Source organism: Microcebus murinus, chromosome 20 (assembly GCF_040939455.1).
Source record: "Microcebus murinus isolate Inina chromosome 20, M.murinus_Inina_mat1.0, whole genome shotgun sequence".
In the NCBI taxonomy this organism is placed as follows: Eukaryota; Metazoa; Chordata; class Mammalia; order Primates; family Cheirogaleidae; genus Microcebus; species Microcebus murinus.
In genome coordinates, this window is record NC_134123.1 from 40754847 (window position 1) to 40779169 (window position 24323).

General features: G+C 63.8%; 7 pseudogenes; all 7 read right to left on the reverse strand.

Moving 5' to 3' along the window:
- Positions 1–703: 703 nt before the first annotated feature.
- LOC142862780 (uncharacterized) lies at positions 704–822 on the reverse strand (annotated as a pseudogene).
- A 3397-nt stretch (positions 823–4219) lies between these two features.
- LOC142862865 (uncharacterized) lies at positions 4220–4338 on the reverse strand (annotated as a pseudogene).
- A 3407-nt stretch (positions 4339–7745) lies between these two features.
- On the reverse strand, positions 7746–7864 carry LOC142862781 (uncharacterized; annotated as a pseudogene).
- A 3397-nt stretch (positions 7865–11261) lies between these two features.
- On the reverse strand, positions 11262–11380 carry LOC142862901 (uncharacterized; annotated as a pseudogene).
- A 3413-nt stretch (positions 11381–14793) lies between these two features.
- Positions 14794–14912, reverse strand: LOC142862782 (uncharacterized; annotated as a pseudogene).
- A 3421-nt stretch (positions 14913–18333) lies between these two features.
- On the reverse strand, positions 18334–18452 carry LOC142862783 (uncharacterized; annotated as a pseudogene).
- Positions 18453–21849: 3397 nt separating this feature from the next.
- On the reverse strand, positions 21850–21968 carry LOC142862902 (uncharacterized; annotated as a pseudogene).
- Positions 21969–24323: the final 2355 nt, after the last annotated feature.

Here is a 24323-nt window from a genome sequence, read left to right on the forward strand (position 1 = left end):
GGTGCGCACCAACCGGGGCATGGGCGCACTTGAAGCTCTGACCCGAGGGGGGAGGCGGGGACAGGGCGATGCAGCTGACCTTAACATTGGTACCCCCACCATACGCTGGGAGAAAATGAGAAATAAATGAATCAGAAAACGGGGGGGAGGGGGGCACGGGCAATACATGTCACCTCAATACGTGGACTCCCATGATCTGCTCGGAGAGAGAGAGAAAAGGAAATGTAATCATAGAGATAAGAGACACCTTTTCAGAAAATGAATCCGAAAAGAAAAGTAAAATGAGGCCTGTGGAGCAGGTCTGCGTGTGACTCCGGATCCCCCAACATCCAGTGCCACCACCAAAGATTCCTACGTGTAGCCCGTAGAACCCCAAAAGCAACGGGACGAGTTCTGGTCACATACTCGCTCAAAATGACGTCCTGGAATTCTCCTGGAACTCCCTCCCCTCTCAGCCTCTCAAGGTTTCCTCCAGCGTGTCGGTTCCCACAGACCAGACCTTTGGTCTGACACCTGACAGTCCAGATGCCACGCATGCTGCCGCGTGGCGGCGGTGTCACGGCTCGGGACAAGAGGAGGCCCCACGGTGCGGGCTGGGGCGCCAGGCACCGCGACGGGCGCTGAGGGTGGGGGTGATCCCCCGGACCGCCGCCGCGCTCCCAGAAAGGGGACAGAACAAGAGGCAAAAAACAAAAAAAACAAAAGCCTACGGCACCCGGTATTCCCGGGCGGTCTCCCATCCAAGTACTAACCAGGCCCGACCCTGCTTAGCTTCGGAGATCAGACGAGACCGGGCGCGTTCAGGCCGGCTTGGCCGGAGACGGTGGAGGGCGCCCCTGCCCCGCTCAAGAAGCCGAGCCTCTCTGCGCTTCCCCTCGCCGGCCGGGTCCGGCGGGCTCCGCGGGACTGGGGAGAGGGGCGGGGCGGCGTGGGGGGCTGTCCACACACACACACACACACACGCGTGCGCGCGCGCGCGAGATGGGCCTCCACGGGTGGACCCGCCAAGGTGGAGACCTTCCAGCCCCCCTCCTCTCCTCGCCTCGCCTCCTTCACCTACCCGCCCCCCACCCCCAGCGCGCCGCCGCTGCTGACTGCGCACGCGCGCGCGGGGCGCTCGACCTTTGCCCCCAGCCAGGGGCCGCCCTCCCCCACAAACCCTTTCAGCTGTGCCCCCCGCCCTGTGCGTGGGCTGCCGCCTATTCCCCAGGGCCAGGGCTGGGGCACAGCGCATGGGGGAGGGGAGCGAGTGTAGGGGCGTCTCTCGGGATGTGTCCCATGGGTGGGGTGGGGTGGGGTGGGGTGGGGTGGGGTGGGGTGGTTTGGGGGGCTCTGAAGAAATCAATCCCCTCTGTCTCCTCCCTCTGGAAAACCCCCAAGCCCTTGGAGAACTGCGGGCACCGCTACCGTGGGGGCCGGACCCTGCTCTGTGTCCTTCTCTGGCCCGGTCCAAGGGGCCTGGGCCTGGCCCGGGGTGGATTGGACCCCAACCACCCCGGGGTGTGGACTTGCTAAAAATCGGCGATGAGCTATTGGATTCGAGCTTCATCTGGGTCATTTCACTAATGAATGCTCCGAAAAGAGTTTCCTAATACATCTGTGAGGGTGGCAACTGAAAGAGAAATTTAAAGCTGACAGAATAGGCGAGGAAAGGCACAGGAGATTTCCAAACCCAGTAAGGAAGCCTTTCCCGAAATGGAAGAAAGAAAGGAGCAAATGAAAACACCGGTAGCCCGCCGGGGTCAGAGTCTGCTCCTTAGAGAAAGTACCCTGACCAGGTTCACCCGTGGGTGGGTGGCGAGCTAGCGGCATTCAGAAGAGCGAGGCCCGCAGTCTGTGCAGAAGACACCTGCACTCGGGCGTGTGTGGCAGCACGATTCACAAGCAGCTCAGATGTTAAACCAAGGAGAAGCCAGGGAGTTCCCAACGCCCCAGGTGTCCTCAGCCCACGACTGGCTGCTGTGAAAATGCGAAGCCCGGGTCCCGGTCTCAGAGCAGGACAACCAGGAGGTGTGATGTACACCCCGGGGTTCCCAGGAGGATCAGGCTGAAGCTTGGACTTGGCCTCAAAGTGTCCCCTCGCCTGGCCACCCCCTTCCCCTTCCTGCTCCTCTACTCCTGGTGCCCCTCCACCCAGGGGCCAGACCTTAAACAGTCACCCGCAAGAGAATCCTGGTCCCAAAGAAGCCTTCTGGGGGACCCGTGCTGAGAGAGGTTGTGGGCATGGCCCGCTGGGGCTCTGCCCGACCCAGGTCTGGGAGATGCAACCTCCCAGCTCTGGGTCCCTGCAGGAAGTGTCGGCAAGAACAGGGCCAGTCCTCCAAAGGCCCAGGTGCAGGGAGCCCAGGCCAAGCAGCCTGTGGAAGAAGCCACATGCCGTGCCACCCCGGGAACACGACTGTAGGTCACGGCCCCTGCCACCTCCTCCTCCTCCTCCTCCTCCTCCTGCTCCTCCTCCTCTCCCCGACATGGAGCAGGGCTCAGAGACACCTCAGACGCTGCTAGCAAAGTCCAAAGGGCATCGGTTGCTCCTCCAAAGCGCACCCCCGACCCCCAGCAGGCCGCGTTGTCCAGCCAGCCCCTGGGCCTCCCCGGGGTGCCCGGCACAAAAGTGCAGACACCCACCTGACTGGCAATATCAGCTTGAGGACGTTTCTGCCACTCTAAGGACCCGCAGGCCAGCTGGGCCTCCGGGCAGGCAGGACAGAGAGCCCCGGAATCCGACGCGGCGGAGAGCTGGGTGTACGTCCCCACCAGGAGGCGGTCCCCACCTCCACGGCTCTCCCCTCGCGGGGAGCGGCAGCCGCAGGGCCTCAGAGAAGACACCAGGCTGGGCCCCCGCGGCACAGTGGGGGCACGTGCCCCGCGCGAGACTGCTGCGGCCGCCCTGCTGCCGGGTTCCTGGAGGGCTTCCTGGAAGCAGCGTCCACACCAAGCCCTTGGAAGGCCCAGGCGACGGAGGAGCCCGAGGTGGGGAGGAGCGAGTCAGGCAGGGGCCAAGGTGATGGGCCGGGCGGGGAGGAGCGTGTCACGCAGGGGCAGAGGACGGTGACAGGCCGGGCGGGAAGGAGCCGGTCAGGCAGGGGACCAGGACAGTGACGGGCCTGGCGGGGGAGGAGCGCCTCAGGCTGGGGCAGAGGAGACTGGGCTGGGTAGGGGTCAGGGTTACAGTTAGGGCGCCATTCACAATCGCAAAGATGTGGAAGCGCCCCGAGTGCCCATCGATCCACGGGTGCATTAATGAAATGTGGCGCGTGGACACCACGGAGTGCCGTTCAGCTATGAGGAACAGCGGTGAGAGGGCACCTCTCGTGTTCTCCCGGCCAGAGCTGGAACCCGTTCCAGTAAGCCAAGTGTCCCAAGAACGGACACAAGAGCGCCACGTGCGCGCGCTCGCCGGCAGATTGGTAGGAACCGATGGACACCTAAGTGGACACAGAGGAATCGCCTTCATCGGGTGGGTGTCGGGCGGGCGTGGGGAGGGGATGGGCGTGCACATCCATTAGGAATGGGGTGGGTGCGCACCAACCGGGGCATGGGCGCACTTGAAGCTCTGACCCGAGGGGGGAGGCGGGGACAGGGCGATGCAGCTGACCTTAACATTGGTACCCCCACCATACGCTGGGAGAAAATGAGAAATAAATGAATCAGAAAACGGGGGGGAGGGGGGCACGGGCAATACATGTCACCTCAATACGTGGACTCCCATGATCTGCTCGGAGAGAGAGAGAAAAGGAAATGTAATCATAGAGATAAGAGACACCTTTTCAGAAAATGAATCCGAAAAGAAAAGTAAAATGAGGCCTGTGGAGCAGGTCTGCGTGTGACTCCGGATCCCCCAACATCCAGTGCCACCACCAAAGATTCCTACGTGTAGCCCGTAGAACCCCAAAAGCAACGGGACGAGTTCTGGTCACATACTCGCTCAAAATGACGTCCTGGAATTCTCCTGGAACTCCCTCCCCTCTCAGCCTCTCAAGGTTTCCTCCAGCGTGTCGGTTCCCACAGACCAGACCTTTGGTCTGACACCTGACAGTCCAGATGCCACGCATGCTGCCGCGTGGCGGCGGTGTCACGGCTCGGGACAAGAGGAGGCCCCACGGTGCGGGCTGGGGCGCCAGGCACCGCGACGGGCGCTGAGGGTGGGGGTGATCCCCCGGACCGCCGCCGCGCTCCCAGAAAGGGGACAGAACAAGAGGCAAAAAACAAAAAAAACAAAAGCCTACGGCACCCGGTATTCCCGGGCGGGCTCCCATCCAAGTACTAACCAGGCCCGACCCTGCTTAGCTTCGGAGATCAGACGAGACCGGGCGCGTTCAGGCCGGCTTGGCCGGAGACGGTGGAGGGCGCCCCTGCCCCGCTCAAGAAGCCGAGCCTCTCTGCGCTTCCCCTCGCCGGCCGGGTCCGGCGGGCAACGCGGGACTGGGGAGAGGGGCGGGGCGGCGTGGGGGGCTGTCCACACACACACACACACACACACACACACACGCGTGCGCGCGCGCGCGAGATGGGCCTCCACGGGTGGACCCGCCAAGGTGGAGACCTTCCAGCCCCCCTCCTCTCCTCGCCTCGCCTCCTTCACCTACCCGCCCCCCACCCCCAGCGCGCCGCCGCTGCTGACTGCGCACGCGCGCGCGGGGCGCTCGACCTTTGCCCCCAGCCAGGGGCCGCCCTCCCCCACAAACCCTTTCAGCTGTGCCCCCCGCCCTGTGCGTGGGCTGCCGCCTATTCCCCAGGGCCAGGGCTGGGGCACAGCGCATGGGGGAGGGGAGCGAGTGTAGGGGCGTCTCTCGGGATGTGTCCCATGGGTGGGGTGGGGTGGGGTGGGGTGGGGTGGGGTGGGGTGGTTTGGGGGGCTCTGAAGAAATCAATCCCCTCTGTCTCCTCCCTCTGGAAAACCCCCAAGCCCTTGGAGAACTGCGGGCACCGCTACCGTGGGGGCCGGACCCTGCTCTGTGTCCTTCTCTGGCCCGGTCCAAGGGGCCTGGGCCTGGCCCGGGGTGGATTGGACCCCAACCACCCCGGGGTGTGGACTTGCTAAAAATCGGCGATTAGCTATTGGATTCGAGCTTCATCTGGGTCATTTCACTAATGAATGCACCGAAAAGAGTTTCCTAATACATCTGTGAGGGTGGCAACTGAAAGAGAAATTTAAAGCTGACAGAATAGGCGAGGAAAGGCACAGGAGATTTCCAAACCCAGTAAGGAAGCCTTTCCCGAAATGGAAGAAAGAAAGGAGCAAATGAAAACACCGGTAGCCCGCCGGGGTCAGAGTCTGCTCATTAGAGAAAGTACCCTGACCAGGTTCACCCGTGGGTGGGTGGCGAGCTAGCGGCATTCAGAAGAGCGAGGCCCACAGTCTGTGCAGAAGACACCTGCACTCGGGCGTGTGTGGCGGCTCGATTCACAAGCAGCTCAGATGTTAAACCAAGGAGAAGCCAGGGAGTTCCCAACGCCCCAGGTGTCCTCAGCCCACGACTGGCTGCTGTGAAAATGCGAAGCCCGGGTCCCGGTCTCAGAGCAGGACAACCAGGAGGTGTGATGTACACCCCGGGGTTCCCAGGAGGATCAGGCTGAAGCTTGGACTTGGCCTCAAAGTGTCCCCTCGCCTGGCCACCCCCTTCCCCTTCCTGCTCCTCTACTCCTGGTGCCCCTCCACCCAGGGGCCAGACCTTAAACAGTCACCCGCAAGAGAATCCTGGTCCCAAAGAAGCCTTCTGGGGGACCCGTGCTGAGAGAGGTTGTGGGCATGGCCCGCTGGGGCTCTGCCCGACCCAGGTCTGGGAGATGCAACCTCCCAGCTCTGGGTCCCTGCAGGAAGTGTCGGCAAGAACAGGGCCAGTCCTCCAAAGGCCCAGGTGCAGGGAGCCCAGGCCAAGCAGCCTGTGGAAGAAGCCACATGCCGTGCCACCCCGGGAACACGACTGTAGGTCACGGCCCCTGCCACCTCCTCCTCCTCCTCCTCCTCCTCCTGCTCCTCCTCCTCTCCCCGACATGGAGCAGGGCTCAGAGACACCTCAGACGCTGCTAGCAAAGTCCAAAGGGCATCGGTTGCTCCTCCAAAGCGCACCCCCGACCCCCAGCAGGCCGCGTTGTCCAGCCAGCCCCTGGGCCTCCCCGGGGTGCCCGGCACAAAAGTGCAGACACCCACCTGACTGGCAATATCAGCTTGAGGACGTTTCTGCCACTCTAAGGACCCGCAGGCCAGCTGGGCCTCCGGGCAGGCAGGACAGAGAGCCCCGGAATCCGACGCGGCGGAGAGCTGGGTGTACGTCCCCACCAGGAGGCGGTCCCCACCTCCACGGCTCTCCCCTCGCGGGGAGCGGCAGCCGCAGGGCCTCAGAGAAGACACCAGGCTGGGCCCCCGCGGCACAGTGGGGGCACGTGCCCCGCGCGAGACTGCTGCGGCCGCCCTGCTGCCGGGTTCCTGGAGGGCTTCCTGGAAGCAGCGTCCACACCAAGCCCTTGGAAGGCCCAGGCGACGGAGGAGCCCGAGGTGGGGAGGAGCGAGTCAGGCAGGGGCCAAGGTGATGGGCCGGGCGGGGAGGAGCGTGTCACGCAGGGGCAGAGGACGGTGACAGGCCGGGCGGGAAGGAGCCGGTCAGGCAGGGGACCAGGACAGTGACGGGCCTGGCGGGGGAGGAGCGCCTCAGGCTGGGGCAGAGGAGACTGGGCTGGGTAGGGGTCAGGGTTACAGTTAGGGCGCCATTCACAATCGCAAAGATGTGGAAGCGCCCCGAGTGCCCATCGATCCACGGGTGCATTAATGAAATGTGGCGCGTGGACACCACGGAGTGCCGTTCAGCTATGAGGAACAGCGGTGAGAGGGCACCTCTCGTGTTCTCCCGGCCAGAGCTGGAACCCGTTCCAGTAAGCCAAGTGTCCCAAGAACGGACACAAGAGCGCCACGTGCGCGCGCTCGCCGGCAGATTGGTAGGAACCGATGGACACCTAAGTGGACACAGAGGAATCGCCTTCATCGGGTGGGTGTCGGGCGGGCGTGGGGAGGGGATGGGCGTGCACATCCATTAGGAATGGGGTGGGTGCGCACCAACCGGGGCATGGGCGCACTTGAAGCTCTGACCCGAGGGGGGAGGCGGGGACAGGGCGATGCAGCTGACCTTAACATTGGTACCCCCACCATACGCTGGGAGAAAATGAGAAATAAATGAATCAGAAAACGGGGGGGAGGGGGGCACGGGCAATACATGTCACCTCAATACGTGGACTCCCATGATCTGCTCGGAGAGAGAGAGAAAAGGAAATGTAATCATAGAGATAAGAGACACCTTTTCAGAAAATGAATCCGAAAAGAAAAGTAAAATGAGGCCTGTGGAGCAGGTCTGCGTGTGACTCCGGATCCCCCAACATCCAGTGCCACCACCAAAGATTCCTACGTGTAGCCCGTAGAACCCCAAAAGCAACGGGACGAGTTCTGGTCACATACTCGCTCAAAATGACGTCCTGGAATTCTCCTGGAACTCCCTCCCCTCTCAGCCTCTCAAGGTTTCCTCCAGCGTGTCGGTTCCCACAGACCAGACCTTTGGTCTGACACCTGACAGTCCAGATGCCACGCATGCTGCCGCGTGGCGGCGGTGTCACGGCTCGGGACAAGAGGAGGCCCCACGGTGCGGGCTGGGGCGCCAGGCACCGCGACGGGCGCTGAGGGTGGGGGTGATCCCCCGGACCGCCGCCGCGCTCCCAGAAAGGGGACAGAACAAGAGGCAAAAAACAAAAAAAACAAAAGCCTACGGCACCCGGTATTCCCGGGCGGTCTCCCATCCAAGTACTAACCAGGCCCGACCCTGCTTAGCTTCGGAGATCAGACGAGACCGGGCGCGTTCAGGCCGGCTTGGCCGGAGACGGTGGAGGGCGCCCCTGCCCCGCTCAAGAAGCCGAGCCTCTCTGCGCTTCCCCTCGCCGGCCGGGTCCGGCGGGCTCCGCGGGACTGGGGAGAGGGGCGGGGCGGCGTGGGGGGCTGTCCACACACACACACACACACACGCGTGCGCGCGCGCGCGAGATGGGCCTCCACGGGTGGACCCGCCAAGGTGGAGACCTTCCAGCCCCCCTCCTCTCCTCGCCTCGCCTCCTTCACCTACCCGCCCCCCACCCCCAGCGCGCCGCCGCTGCTGACTGCGCACGCGCGCGCGGGGCGCTCGACCTTTGCCCCCAGCCAGGGGCCGCCCTCCCCCACAAACCCTTTCAGCTGTGCCCCCCGCCCTGTGCGTGGGCTGCCGCCTATTCCCCAGGGCCAGGGCTGGGGCACAGCGCATGGGGGAGGGGAGCGAGTGTAGGGGCGTCTCTCGGGATGTGTCCCATGGGTGGGGTGGGGTGGGGTGGGGTGGGGTGGGGTGGGGTGGTTTGGGGGGCTCTGAAGAAATCAATCCCCTCTGTCTCCTCCCTCTGGAAAACCCCCAAGCCCTTGGAGAACTGCGGGCACCGCTACCGTGGGGGCCGGACCCTGCTCTGTGTCCTTCTCTGGCCCGGTCCAAGGGGCCTGGGCCTGGCCCGGGGTGGATTGGACCCCAACCACCCCGGGGTGTGGACTTGCTAAAAATCGGCGATGAGCTATTGGATTCGAGCTTCATCTGGGTCATTTCACTAATGAATGCTCCGAAAAGAGTTTCCTAATACATCTGTGAGGGTGGCAACTGAAAGAGAAATTTAAAGCTGACAGAATAGGCGAGGAAAGGCACAGGAGATTTCCAAACCCAGTAAGGAAGCCTTTCCCGAAATGGAAGAAAGAAAGGAGCAAATGAAAACACCGGTAGCCCGCCAGGGTCAGAGTCTGCTCCTTAGAGAAAGTACCCTGACCAGGTTCACCCGTGGGTGGGTGGCGAGCTAGCGGCATTCAGAAGAGCGAGGCCCGCAGTCTGTGCAGAAGACACCTGCACTCGGGCGTGTGTGGCAGCACGATTCACAAGCAGCTCAGATGTTAAACCAAGGAGAAGCCAGGGAGTTCCCAACGCCCCAGGTGTCCTCAGCCCACGACTGGCTGCTGTGAAAATGCGAAGCCCGGGTCCCGGTCTCAGAGCAGGACAACCAGGAGGTGTGATGTACACCCCGGGGTTCCCAGGAGGATCAGGCTGAAGCTTGGACTTGGCCTCAAAGTGTCCCCTCGCCTGGCCACCCCCTTCCCCTTCCTGCTCCTCTACTCCTGGTGCCCCTCCACCCAGGGGCCAGACCTTAAACAGTCACCCGCAAGAGAATCCTGGTCCCAAAGAAGCCTTCTGGGGGACCCGTGCTGAGAGAGGTTGTGGGCATGGCCCGCTGGGGCTCTGCCCGACCCAGGTCTGGGAGATGCAACCTCCCAGCTCTGGGTCCCTGCAGGAAGTGTCGGCAAGAACAGGGCCAGTCCTCCAAAGGCCCAGGTGCAGGGAGCCCAGGCCAAGCAGCCTGTGGAAGAAGCCACATGCCGTGCCACCCCGGGAACACGACTGTAGGTCACGGCCCCTGCCACCTCCTCCTCCTCCTCCTCCTCCTCCTGCTCCTCCTCCTCTCCCCGACATGGAGCAGGGCTCAGAGACACCTCAGACGCTGCTAGCAAAGTCCAAAGGGCATCGGTTGCTCCTCCAAAGCGCACCCCCGACCCCCAGCAGGCCGCGTTGTCCAGCCAGCCCCTGGGCCTCCCCGGGGTGCCCGGCACAAAAGTGCAGACACCCACCTGACTGGCAATATCAGCTTGAGGACGTTTCTGCCACTCTAAGGACCCGCAGGCCAGCTGGGCCTCCGGGCAGGCAGGACAGAGAGCCCCGGAATCCGACGCGGCGGAGAGCTGGGTGTACGTCCCCACCAGGAGGCGGTCCCCACCTCCACGGCTCTCCCCTCGCGGGGAGCGGCAGCCGCAGGGCCTCAGAGAAGACACCAGGCTGGGCCCCCGCGGCACAGTGGGGGCACGTGCCCCGCGCGAGACTGCTGCGGCCGCCCTGCTGCCGGGTTCCTGGAGGGCTTCCTGGAAGCAGCGTCCACACCAAGCCCTTGGAAGGCCCAGGCGACGGAGGAGCCCGAGGTGGGGAGGAGCGAGTCAGGCAGGGGCCAAGGTGATGGGCCGGGCGGGGAGGAGCGTGTCACGCAGGGGCAGAGGACGGTGACAGGCCGGGCGGGAAGGAGCCGGTCAGGCAGGGGACCAGGACAGTGACGGGCCTGGCGGGGGAGGAGCGCCTCAGGCTGGGGCAGAGGAGACTGGGCTGGGTAGGGGTCAGGGTTACAGTTAGGGCGCCATTCACAATCGCAAAGATGTGGAAGCGCCCCGAGTGCCCATCGATCCACGGGTGCATTAATGAAATGTGGCGCGTGGACACCACGGAGTGCCGTTCAGCTATGAGGAACAGCGGTGAGAGGGCACCTCTCGTGTTCTCCCGGCCAGAGCTGGAACCCGTTCCAGTAAGCCAAGTGTCCCAAGAACGGACACAAGAGCGCCACGTGCGCGCGCTCGCCGGCAGATTGGTAGGAACCGATGGACACCTAAGTGGACACAGAGGAATCGCCTTCATCGGGTGGGTGTCGGGCGGGCGTGGGGAGGGGATGGGCGTGCACATCCATTAGGAATGGGGTGGGTGCGCACCAACCGGGGCATGGGCGCACTTGAAGCTCTGACCCGAGGGGGGAGGCGGGGACAGGGCGATGCAGCTGACCTTAACATTGGTACCCCCACCATACGCTGGGAGAAAATGAGAAATAAATGAATCAGAAAACGGGGGGGAGGGGGGCACGGGCAATACATGTCACCTCAATACGTGGACTCCCATGATCTGCTCGGAGAGAGAGAGAAAAGGAAATGTAATCATAGAGATAAGAGACACCTTTTCAGAAAATGAATCCGAAAAGAAAAGTAAAATGAGGCCTGTGGAGCAGGTCTGCGTGTGACTCCGGATCCCCCAACATCCAGTGCCACCACCAAAGATTCCTACGTGTAGCCCGTAGAACCCCAAAAGCAACGGGACGAGTTCTGGTCACATACTCGCTCAAAATGACGTCCTGGAATTCTCCTGGAACTCCCTCCCCTCTCAGCCTCTCAAGGTTTCCTCCAGCGTGTCGGTTCCCACAGACCAGACCTTTGGTCTGACACCTGACAGTCCAGATGCCACGCATGCTGCCGCGTGGCGGCGGTGTCACGGCTCGGGACAAGAGGAGGCCCCACGGTGCGGGCTGGGGCGCCAGGCACCGCGACGGGCGCTGAGGGTGGGGGTGATCCCCCGGACCGCCGCCGCGCTCCCAGAAAGGGGACAGAACAAGAGGCAAAAAACAAAAAAAACAAAAGCCTACGGCACCCGGTATTCCCGGGCGGGCTCCCATCCAAGTACTAACCAGGCCCCACCCTGCTTAGCTTCGGAGATCAGACGAGACCGGGCGCGTTCAGGCCGGCTTGGCCGGAGACGGTGGAGGGCGCCCCTGCCCCGCTCAAGAAGCCGAGCCTCTCTGCGCTTCCCCTCGCCGGCCGGGTCCGGCGGGCTCCGCGGGACTGGGGAGAGGGGCGGGGCGGCGTGGGGGGCTGTACACACACACACACACACACACACACACACACACACACGCGTGCGCGCGCGCGCGAGATGGGCCTCCACGGGTGGACCCGCCAAGGTGGAGACCTTCCAGCCCCCCTCCTCTCCTCGCCTCGCCTCCTTCACCTACCCGCCCCCCACCCCCAGCGCGCCGCCGCTGCTGACTGCGCACGCGCGCGCGGGGCGCTCGACCTTTGCCCCCAGCCAGGGGCCGCCCTCCCCCACAAACCCTTTCAGCTGTGCCCCCCGCCCTGTGCGTGGGCTGCCGCCTATTCCCCAGGGCCAGGGCTGGGGCACAGCGCATGGGGGAGGGGAGCGAGTGTAGGGGCGTCTCTCGGGATGTGTCCCATGGGTGGGGTGGGGTGGGGTGGGGTGGGGTGGGGTGGGGTGGTTTGGGGGGCTCTGAAGAAATCAATCCCCTCTGTCTCCTCCCTCTGGAAAACCCCCAAGCCCTTGGAGAACTGCGGGCACCGCTACCGTGGGGGCCGGACCCTGCTCTGTGTCCTTCTCTGGCCCGGTCCAAGGGGCCTGGGCCTGGCCCGGGGTGGATTGGACCCCAACCACCCCGGGGTGTGGACTTGCTAAAAATCGGCGATGAGCTATTGGATTCGAGCTTCATCTGGGTCATTTCACTAATGAATGCTCCGAAAAGAGTTTCCTAATACATCTGTGAGGGTGGCAACTGAAAGAGAAATTTAAAGCTGACAGAATAGGCGAGGAAAGGCACAGGAGATTTCCAAACCCAGTAAGGAAGCCTTTCCCGAAATGGAAGAAAGAAAGGAGCAAATGAAAACACCGGTAGCCCGCCGGGGTCAGAGTCTGCTCCTTAGAGAAAGTACCCTGACCAGGTTCACCCGTGGGTGGGTGGCGAGCTAGCGGCATTCAGAAGAGCGAGGCCCGCAGTCTGTGCAGAAGACACCTGCACTCGGGCGTGTGTGGCGGCACGATTCACAAGCAGCTCAGATGTTAAACCAAGGAGAAGCCAGGGAGTTCCCAACGCCCCAGGTGTCCTCAGCCCACGACTGGCTGCTGTGAAAATGCGAAGCCCGGGTCCCGGTCTCAGAGCAGGACAACCAGGAGGTGTGATGTACACCCCGGGGTTCCCAGGAGGATCAGGCTGAAGCTTGGACTTGGCCTCAAAGTGTCCCCTCGCCTGGCCACCCCCTTCCCCTTCCTGCTCCTCTACTCCTGGTGCCCCTCCACCCAGGGGCCAGACCTTAAACAGTCACCCGCAAGAGAATCCTGGTCCCAAAGAAGCCTTCTGGGGGACCCGTGCTGAGAGAGGTTGTGGGCATGGCCCGCTGGGGCTCTGCCCGACCCAGGTCTGGGAGATGCAACCTCCCAGCTCTGGGTCCCTGCAGGAAGTGTCGGCAAGAACAGGGCCAGTCCTCCAAAGGCCCAGGTGCAGGGAGCCCAGGCCAAGCAGCCTGTGGAAGAAGCCACATGCCGTGCCACCCCGGGAACACGACTGTAGGTCACGGCCCCTGCCACCTCCTCCTCCTCCTCCTCCTCCTCCTGCTCCTCCTCCTCTCCCCGACATGGAGCAGGGCTCAGAGACACCTCAGACGCTGCTAGCAAAGTCCAAAGGGCATCGGTTGCTCCTCCAAAGCGCACCCCCGACCCCCAGCAGGCCGCGTTGTCCAGCCAGCCCCTGGGCCTCCCCGGGGTGCCCGGCACAAAAGTGCAGACACCCACCTGACTGGCAATATCAGCTTGAGGACGTTTCTGCCACTCTAAGGACCCGCAGGCCAGCTGGGCCTCCGGGCAGGCAGGACAGAGAGCCCCGGAATCCGACGCGGCGGAGAGCTGGGTGTACGTCCCCACCAGGAGGCGGTCCCCACCTCCACGGCTCTCCCCTCGCGGGGAGCGGCAGCCGCAGGGCCTCAGAGAAGACACCAGGCTGGGCCCCCGCGGCACAGTGGGGGCACGTGCCCCGCGCGAGACTGCTGCGGCCGCCCTGCTGCCGGGTTCCTGGAGGGCTTCCTGGAAGCAGCGTCCACACCAAGCCCTTGGAAGGCCCAGGCGACGGAGGAGCCCGAGGTGGGGAGGAGCGAGTCAGGCAGGGGCCAAGGTGATGGGCCGGGCGGGGAGGAGCGTGTCACGCAGGGGCAGAGGACGGTGACAGGCCGGGCGGGAAGGAGCCGGTCAGGCAGGGGACCAGGACAGTGACGGGCCTGGCGGGGGAGGAGCGCCTCAGGCTGGGGCAGAGGAGACTGGGCTGGGTAGGGGTCAGGGTTACAGTTAGGGCGCCATTCACAATCGCAAAGATGTGGAAGCGCCCCGAGTGCCCATCGATCCACGGGTGCATTAATGAAATGTGGCGCGTGGACACCACGGAGTGCCGTTCAGCTATGAGGAACAGCGGTGAGAGGGCACCTCTCGTGTTCTCCCGGCCAGAGCTGGAACCCGTTCCAGTAAGCCAAGTGTCCCAAGAACGGACACAAGAGCGCCACGTGCGCGCGCTCGCCGGCAGATTGGTAGGAACCGATGGACACCTAAGTGGACACAGAGGAATCGCCTTCATCGGGTGGGTGTCGGGCGGGCGTGGGGAGGGGATGGGCGTGCACATCCATTAGGAATGGGGTGGGTGCGCACCAACCGGGGCATGGGCGCACTTGAAGCTCTGACCCGAGGGGGGAGGCGGGGACAGGGCGATGCAGCTGACCTTAACATTGGTACCCCCACCATACGCTGGGAGAAAATGAGAAATAAATGAATCAGAAAACGGGGGGGAGGGGGGCACGGGCAATACATGTCACCTCAATACGTGGACTCCCATGATCTGCTCGGAGAGAGAGAGAAAAGGAAATGTAATCATAGAGATAAGAGACACCTTTTCAGAAAATGAATCCGAAAAGAAAAGTAAAATGAGGCCTGTGGAGCAGGTCTGCGTGTGACTCCGGATCCCCCAACATCCAGTGCCACCACCAAAGATTCCTACGTGTAGCCCGTAGAACCCCAAAAGCAACGGGACGAGTTCTGGTCACATACTCGCTCAAAATGACGTCCTGGAATTCTCCTGGAACTCCCTCCCCTCTCAGCCTCTCAAGGTTTCCTCCAGCGTGTCGGTTCCCACAGACCAGACCTTTGGTCTGACACCTGACAGTCCAGATGCCACGCATGCTGCCGCGTGGCGGCGGTGTCACGGCTCGGGACAAGAGGAGGCCCCACGGTGCGGGCTGGGGCGCCAGGCACCGCGACGGGCGCTGAGGGTGGGGGTGATCCCCCGGACCGCCGCCGCGCTCCCAGAAAGGGGACAGAACAAGAGGCAAAAAACAAAAAAAACAAAAGCCTACGGCACCCGGTATTCCCGGGCGGTCTCCCATCCAAGTACTAACCAGGCCCGACCCTGCTTAGCTTCGGAGATCAGACGAGACCGGGCGCGTTCAGGCCGGCTTGGCCGGAGACGGTGGAGGGCGCCCCTGCCCCGCTCAAGAAGCCGAGCCTCTCTGCGCTTCCCCTCGCCGGCCGGGTCCGGCGGGCTCCGCGGGACTGGGGAGAGGGGCGGGGCGGCGTGGGGGGCTGTACACACACACACACACACACACACACACACACACACACACACACACGCGTGCGCGCGCGCGCGAGATGGGCCTCCACGGGTGGACCCGCCAAGGTGGAGACCTTCCAGCCCCCCTCCTCTCCTCGCCTCGCCTCCTTCACCTACCCGCCCCCCACCCCCAGCGCGCCGCCGCTGCTGACTGCGCACGCGCGCGCGGGGCGCTCGACCTTTGCCCCCAGCCAGGGGCCGCCCTCCCCCACAAACCCTTTCAGCTGTGCCCCCCGCCCTGTGCGTGGGCTGCCGCCTATTCCCCAGGGCCAGGGCTGGGGCACAGCGCATGGGGGAGGGGAGCGAGTGTAGGGGCGTCTCTCGGGATGTGTCCCATGGGTGGGGTGGGGTGGGGTGGGGTGGGGTGGGGTGGGGTGGTTTGGGGGGCTCTGAAGAAATCAATCCCCTCTGTCTCCTCCCTCTGGAAAACCCCCAAGCCCTTGGAGAACTGCGGGCACCGCTACCGTGGGGGCCGGACCCTGCTCTGTGTCCTTCTCTGGCCCGGTCCAAGGGGCCTGGGCCTGGCCCGGGGTGGATTGGACCCCAACCACCCCGGGGTGTGGACTTGCTAAAAATCGGCGATGAGCTATTGGATTCGAGCTTCATCTGGGTCATTTCACTAATGAATGCTCCGAAAAGAGTTTCCTAATACATCTGTGAGGGTGGCAACTGAAAGAGAAATTTAAAGCTGACAGAATAGGCGAGGAAAGGCACAGGAGATTTCCAAACCCAGTAAGGAAGCCTTTCCCGAAATGGAAGAAAGAAAGGAGCAAATGAAAACACCGGTAGCCCGCCGGGGTCAGAGTCTGCTCCTTAGAGAAAGTACCCTGACCAGGTTCACCCGTGGGTGGGTGGCGAGCTAGCGGCATTCAGAAGAGCGAGGCCCGCAGTCTGTGCAGAAGACACCTGCACTCGGGCGTGTGTGGCGGCACGATTCACAAGCAGCTCAGATGTTAAACCAAGGAGAAGCCAGGGAGTTCCCAACGCCCCAGGTGTCCTCAGCCCACGACTGGCTGCTGTGAAAATGCGAAGCCCGGGTCCCGGTCTCAGAGCAGGACAACCAGGAGGTGTGATGTACACCCCGGGGTTCCCAGGAGGATCAGGCTGAAGCTTGGACTTGGCCTCAAAGTGTCCCCTCGCCTGGCCACCCCCTTCCCCTTCCTGCTCCTCTACTCCTGGTGCCCCTCCACCCAGGGGCCAGACCTTAAACAGTCACCCGCAAGAGAATCCTGGTCCCAAAGAAGCCTTCTGGGGGACCCGTGCTGAGAGAGGTTGTGGGCATGGCCCGCTGGGGCTCTGCCCGACCCAGGTCTGGGAGATGCAACCTCCCAGCTCTGGGTCCCTGCAGGAAGTGTCGGCAAGAACAGGGCCAGTCCTCCAAAGGCCCAGGTGCAGGGAGCCCAGGCCAAGCAGCCTGTGGAAGAAGCCACATGCCGTGCCACCCCGGGAACACGACTGTAGGTCACGGCCCCTGCCACCTCCTCCTCCTCCTCCTCCTCCTCCTGCTCCTCCTCCTCTCCCCGACATGGAGCAGGGCTCAGAGACACCTCAGACGCTGCTAGCAAAGTCCAAAGGGCATCGGTTGCTCCTCCAAAGCGCACCCCCGACCCCCAGCAGGCCGCGTTGTCCAGCCAGCCCCTGGGCCTCCCCGGGGTGCCCGGCACAAAAGTGCAGACACCCACCTGACTGGCAATATCAGCTTGAGGACGTTTCTGCCACTCTAAGGACCCGCAGGCCAGCTGGGCCTCCGGGCAGGCAGGACAGAGAGCCCCGGAATCCGACGCGGCGGAGAGCTGGGTGTACGTCCCCACCAGGAGGCGGTCCCCACCTCCACGGCTCTCCCCTCGCGGGGAGCGGCAGCCGCAGGGCCTCAGAGAAGACACCAGGCTGGGCCCCCGCGGCACAGTGGGGGCACGTGCCCCGCGCGAGACTGCTGCGGCCGCCCTGCTGCCGGGTTCCTGGAGGGCTTCCTGGAAGCAGCGTCCACACCAAGCCCTTGGAAGGCCCAGGCGACGGAGGAGCCCGAGGTGGGGAGGAGCGAGTCAGGCAGGGGCCAAGGTGATGGGCCGGGCGGGGAGGAGCGTGTCACGCAGGGGCAGAGGACGGTGACAGGCCGGGCGGGAAGGAGCCGGTCAGGCAGGGGACCAGGACAGTGACGGGCCTGGCGGGGGAGGAGCGCCTCAGGCTGGGGCAGAGGAGACTGGGCTGGGTAGGGGTCAGGGTTACAGTTAGGGCGCCATTCACAATCGCAAAGATGTGGAAGCGCCCCGAGTGCCCATCGATCCACGGGTGCATTAATGAAATGTGGCGCGTGGACACCACGGAGTGCCGTTCAGCTATGAGGAACAGCGGTGAGAGGGCACCTCTCGTGTTCTCCCGGCCAGAGCTGGAACCCGTTCCAGTAAGCCAAGTGTCCCAAGAACGGACACAAGAGCGCCACGTGCGCGCGCTCGCCGGCAGATTGGTAGGAACCGATGGACACCTAAGTGGACACAGAGGAATCGCCTTCATCGGGTGGGTGTCGGGCGGGCGTGGGGAGGGGATGGGCGTGCACATCCATTAGGAATGGGGTGGGTGCGCACCAACCGGGGCATGGGCGCACTTGAAGCTCTGACCCGAGGGGGGAGGCGGGGACAGGGCGATGCAGCTGACCTTAACATTGGTACCCCCACCATACGCTGGGAGAAAATGAGAAATAAATGAATCAGAAAACGGGGGGGAGGGGGGCACGGGCAATACATGTCACCTCAATACGTGGACTCCCATGATCTGCTCGGAGAGAGAGAGAAAAGGAAATGTAATCATAGAGATAAGAGACACCTTTTCAGAAAATGAATCCGAAAAGAAAAGTAAAATGAGGCCTGTGGAGCAGGTCTGCGTGTGACTCCGGATCCCCCAACATCCAGTGCCACCACCAAAGATTCCTACGTGTAGCCCGTAGAACCCCAAAAGCAACGGGACGAGTTCTGGTCACATACTCGCTCAAAATGACGTCCTGGAATTCTCCTGGAACTCCCTCCCCTCTCAGCCTCTCAAGGTTTCCTCCAGCGTGTCGGTTCCCACAGACCAGACCTTTGGTCTGACACCTGACAGTCCAGATGCCACGCATGCTGCCGCGTGGCGGCGGTGTCACGGCTCGGGACAAGAGGAGGCCCCACGGTGCGGGCTGGGGCGCCAGGCACCGCGACGGGCGCTGAGGGTGGGGGTGATCCCCCGGACCGCCGCCGCGCTCCCAGAAAGGGGACAGAACAAGAGGCAAAAAACAAAAAAAACAAAAGCCTACGGCACCCGGTATTCCCGGGCGGTCTCCCATCCAAGTACTAACCAGGCCCGACCCTGCTTAGCTTCGGAGATCAGACGAGACCGGGCGCGTTCAGGCCGGCTTGGCCGGAGACGGTGGAGGGCGCCCCTGCCCCGCTCAAGAAGCCGAGCCTCTCTGCGCTTCCCCTCGCCGGCCGGGTCCGGCGGGCTCCGCGGGACTGGGGAGAGGGGCGGGGCGGCGTGGGGGGCTGTCCACACACACACACACACACACGCGTGCGCGCGCGCGCGAGATGGGCCTCCACGGGTGGACCCGCCAAGGTGGAGACCTTCCAGCCCCCCTCCTCTCCTCGCCTCGCCTCCTTCACCTACCCGCCCCCCACCCCCAGCGCGCCGCCGCTGCTGACTGCGCACGCGCGCGCGGGGCGCTCGACCTTTGCCCCCAGCCAGGGGCCGCCCTCCCCCACAAACCCTTTCAGCTGTGCCCCCCGCCCTGTGCGTGGGCTGCCGCCTATTCCCCAGGGCCAGGGCTGGGGCACAGCGCATGGGGGAGGGGAGCGAGTGTAGGGGCGTCTCTCGGGATGTGTCCCATGGGTGGGGTGGGGTGGGGTGGGGTGGGGTGGGGTGGGGTGGTTTGGGGGGCTCTGAAGAAATCAATCCCCTCTGTCTCCTCCCTCTGGAAAACCCCCAAGCCCTTGGAGAACTGCGGGCACCGCTACCGTGGGGGCCGGACCCTGCTCTGTGTCCTTCTCTGGCCCGGTCCAAGGGGCCTGGGCCTGGCCCGGGGTGGATTGGACCCCAACCACCCCGGGGTGTGGACTTGCTAAAAATCGGCGATGAGCTATTGGATTCGAGCTTCATCTGGGTCATTTCACTAATGAATGCTCCGAAAAGAGTTTCCTAATACATCTGTGAGGGTGGCAACTGAAAGAGAAATTTAAAGCTGACAGAATAGGCGAGGAAAGGCACAGGAGATTTCCAAACCCAGTAAGGAAGCCTTTCCCGAAATGGAAGAAAGAAAGGAGCAAATGAAAACACCGGTAGCCCGCCGGGGTCAGAGTCTGCTCCTTAGAGAAAGTACCCTGACCAGGTTCACCCGTGGGTGGGTGGCGAGCTAGCGGCATTCAGAAGAGCGAGGCCCGCAGTCTGTGCAGAAGACACCTGCACTCGGGCGTGTGTGGCGGCACGATTCACAAGCAGCTCAGATGTTAAACCAAGGAGAAGCCAGGGAGTTCCCAACGCCCCAGGTGTCCTCAGCCCACGACTGGCTGCTGTGAAAATGCGAAGCCCGGGTCCCGGTCTCAGAGCAGGACAACCAGGAGGTGTGATGTACACCCCGGGGTTCCCAGGAGGATCAGGCTGAAGCTTGGACTTGGCCTCAAAGTGTCCCCTCGCCTGGCCACCCCCTTCCCCTTCCTGCTCCTCTACTCCTGGTGCCCCTCCACCCAGGGGCCAGACCTTAAACAGTCACCCGCAAGAGAATCCTGGTCCCAAAGAAGCCTTCTGGGGGACCCGTGCTGAGAGAGGTTGTGGGCATGGCCCGCTGGGGCTCTGCCCGACCCAGGTCTGGGAGATGCAACCTCCCAGCTCTGGGTCCCTGCAGGAAGTGTCGGCAAGAACAGGGCCAGTCCTCCAAAGGCCCAGGTGCAGGGAGCCCAGGCCAAGCAGCCTGTGGAAGAAGCCACATGCCGTGCCACCCCGGGAACACGACTGTAGGTCACGGCCCCTGCCACCTCCTCCTCCTCCTCCTCCTCCTCCTGCTCCTCCTCCTCTCCCCGACATGGAGCAGGGCTCAGAGACACCTCAGACGCTGCTAGCAAAGTCCAAAGGGCATCGGTTGCTCCTCCAAAGCGCACCCCCGACCCCCAGCAGGCCGCGTTGTCCAGCCAGCCCCTGGGCCTCCCCGGGGTGCCCGGCACAAAAGTGCAGACACCCACCTGACTGGCAATATCAGCTTGAGGACGTTTCTGCCACTCTAAGGACCCGCAGGCCAGCTGGGCCTCCGGGCAGGCAGGACAGAGAGCCCCGGAATCCGACGCGGCGGAGAGCTGGGTGTACGTCCCCACCAGGAGGCGGTCCCCACCTCCACGGCTCTCCCCTCGCGGGGAGCGGCAGCCGCAGGGCCTCAGAGAAGACACCAGGCTGGGCCCCCGCGGCACAGTGGGGGCACGTGCCCCGCGCGAGACTGCTGCGGCCGCCCTGCTGCCGGGTTCCTGGAGGGCTTCCTGGAAGCAGCGTCCACACCAAGCCCTTGGAAGGCCCAGGCGACGGAGGAGCCCGAGGTGGGGAGGAGCGAGTCAGGCAGGGGCCAAGGTGATGGGCCGGGCGGGGAGGAGCGTGTCACGCAGGGGCAGAGGACGGTGACAGGCCGGGCGGGAAGGAGCCGGTCAGGCAGGGGACCAGGACAGTGACGGGCCTGGCGGGGGAGGAGCGCCTCAGGCTGGGGCAGAGGAGACTGGGCTGGGTAGGGGTCAGGGTTACAGTTAGGGCGCCATTCACAATCGCAAAGATGTGGAAGCGCCCCGAGTGCCCATCGATCCACGGGTGCATTAATGAAATGTGGCGCGTGGACACCACGGAGTGCCGTTCAGCTATGAGGAACAGCGGTGAGAGGGCACCTCTCGTGTTCTCCCGGCCAGAGCTGGAACCCGTTCCAGTAAGCCAAGTGTCCCAAGAACGGACACAAGAGCGCCACGTGCGCGCGCTCGCCGGCAGATTGGTAGGAACCGATGGACACCTAAGTGGACACAGAGGAATCGCCTTCATCGGGTGGGTGTCGGGCGGGCGTGGGGAGGGGATGGGCGTGCACATCCATTAGGAATGGGGTGGGTGCGCACCAACCGGGGCATGGGCGCACTTGAAGCTCTGACCCGAGGGGGGAGGCGGGGACAGGGCGATGCAGCTGACCTTAACATTGGTACCCCCACCATACGCTGGGAGAAAATGAGAAATAAATGAATCAGAAAACGGGGGGGAGGGGGGCACGGGCAATACATGTCACCTCAATACGTGGACTCCCATGATCTGCTCGGAGAGAGAGAGAAAAGGAAATGTAATCATAGAGATAAGAGACACCTTTTCAGAAAATGAATCCGAAAAGAAAAGTAAAATGAGGCCTGTGGAGCAGGTCTGCGTGTGACTCCGGATCCCCCAACATCCAGTGCCACCACCAAAGATTCCTACGTGTAGCCCGTAGAACCCCAAAAGCAACGGGACGAGTTCTGGTCACATACTCGCTCAAAATGACGTCCTGGAATTCTCCTGGAACTCCCTCCCCTCTCAGCCTCTCAAGGTTTCCTCCAGCGTGTCGGTTCCCACAGACCAGACCTTTGGTCTGACACCTGACAGTCCAGATGCCACGCATGCTGCCGCGTGGCGGCGGTGTCACGGCTCGGGACAAGAGGAGGCCCCACGGTGCGGGCTGGGGCGCCAGGCACCGCGACGGGCGCTGAGGGTGGGGGTGATCCCCCGGACCGCCGCCGCGCTCCCAGAAAGGGGACAGAACAAGAGGCAAAAAACAAAAAAAACAAAAGCCTACGGCACCCGGTATTCCCGGGCGGGCTCCCATCCAAGTACTAACCAGGCCCCACCCTGCTTAGCTTCGGAGATCAGACGAGACCGGGCGCGTTCAGGCCGGCTTGGCCGGAGACGGTGGAGGGCGCCCCTGCCCCGCTCAAGAAGCCGAGCCTCTCTGCGCTTCCCCTCGCCGGCCGGGTCCGGCGGGCTCCGCGGGACTGGGGAGAGGGGCGGGGCGGCGTGGGGGGCTGTCCACACACACACACACACACACGCGTGCGCGCGCGCGCGAGATGGGCCTCCACGGGTGGACCCGCCAAGGTGGAGACCTTCCAGCCCCCCTCCTCTCCTCGCCTCGCCTCCTTCACCTACCCGCCCCCCACCCCCAGCGCGCCGCCGCTGCTGACTGCGCACGCGCGCGCGGGGCGCTCGACCTTTGCCCCCAGCCAGGGGCCGCCCTCCCCCACAAACCCTTTCAGCTGTGCCCCCCGCCCTGTGCGTGGGCTGCCGCCTATTCCCCAGGGCCAGGGCTGGGGCACAGCGCATGGGGGAGGGGAGCGAGTGTAGGGGCGTCTCTCGGGATGTGTCCCATGGGTGGGGTGGGGTGGGGTGGGGTGGGGTGGGGTGGGGTGGTTTGGGGGGCTCTGAAGAAATCAATCCCCTCTGTCTCCTCCCTCTGGAAAACCCCCAAGCCCTTGGAGAACTGCGGGCACCGCTACCGTGGGGGCCGGACCCTGCTCTGTGTCCTTCTCTGGCCCGGTCCAAGGGGCCTGGGCCTGGCCCGGGGTGGATTGGACCCCAACCACCCCGGGGTGTGGACTTGCTAAAAATCGGCGATGAGCTATTGGATTCGAGCTTCATCTGGGTCATTTCACTAATGAATGCTCCGAAAAGAGTTTCCTAATACATCTGTGAGGGTGGCAACTGAAAGAGAAATTTAAAGCTGACAGAATAGGCGAGGAAAGGCACAGGAGATTTCCAAACCCAGTAAGGAAGCCTTTCCCGAAATGGAAGAAAGAAAGGAGCAAATGAAAACACCGGTAGCCCGCCGGGGTCAGAGTCTGCTCCTTAGAGAAAGTACCCTGACCAGGTTCACCCGTGGGTGGGTGGCGAGCTAGCGGCATTCAGAAGAGCGAGGCCCGCAGTCTGTGCAGAAGACACCTGCACTCGGGCGTGTGTGGCGGCACGATTCACAAGCAGCTCAGATGTTAAACCAAGGAGAAGCCAGGGAGTTCCCAACGCCCCAGGTGTCCTCAGCCCACGACTGGCTGCTGTGAAAATGCGAAGCCCGGGTCCCGGTCTCAGAGCAGGACAACCAGGAGGTGTGATGTACACCCCGGGGTTCCCAGGAGGATCAGGCTGAAGCTTGGACTTGGCCTCAAAGTGTCCCCTCGCCTGGCCACCCCCTTCCCCTTCCTGCTCCTCTACTCCTGGTGCCCCTCCACCCAGGGGCCAGACCTTAAACAGTCACCCGCAAGAGAATCCTGGTCCCAAAGAAGCCTTCTGGGGGACCCGTGCTGAGAGAGGTTGTGGGCATGGCCCGCTGGGGCTCTGCCCGACCCAGGTCTGGGAGATGCAACCTCCCAGCTCTGGGTCCCTGCAGGAAGTGTCGGCAAGAACAGGGCCAGTCCTCCAAAGGCCCAGGTGCAGGGAGCCCAGGCCAAGCAGCCTGTGGAAGAAGCCACATGCCGTGCCACCCCGGGAACACGACTGTAGGTCACGGCCCCTGCCACCTCCTCCTCCTCCTCCTCCTCCTCCTGCTCCTCCTCCTCTCCCCGACATGGAGCAGGGCTCAGAGACACCTCAGACGCTGCTAGCAAAGTCCAAAGGGCATCGGTTGCTCCTCCAAAGCGCACCCCCGACCCCCAGCAGGCCGCGTTGTCCAGCCAGCCCCTGGGCCTCCCCGGGGTGCCCGGCACAAAAGTGCAGACACCCACCTGACTGGCAATATCAGCTTGAGGACGTTTCTGCCACTCTAAGGACCCGCAGGCCAGCTGGGCCTCCGGGCAGGCAGGACAGAGAGCCCCGGAATCCGACGCGGCGGAGAGCTGGGTGTACGTCCCCACCAGGAGGCGGTCCCCACCTCCACGGCTCTCCCCTCGCGGGGAGCGGCAGCCGCAGGGCCTCAGAGAAGACACCAGGCTGGGCCCCCGCGGCACAGTGGGGGCACGTGCCCCGCGCGAGACTGCTGCGGCCGCCCTGCTGCCGGGTTCCTGGAGGGCTTCCTGGAAGCAGCGTCCACACCAAGCCCTTGGAAGGCCCAGGCGACGGAGGAGCCCGAGGTGGGGAGGAGCGAGTCAGGCAGGGGCCAAGGTGATGGGCCGGGCGGGGAGGAGCGTGTCACGCAGGGGCAGAGGACGGTGACAGGCCGGGCGGGAAGGAGCCGGTCAGGCAGGGGACCAGGACAGTGACGGGCCTGGCGGGGGAGGAGCGCCTCAGGCTGGGGCAGAGGAGACTGGGCTGGGTAGGGGTCAGGGTTACAGTTAGGG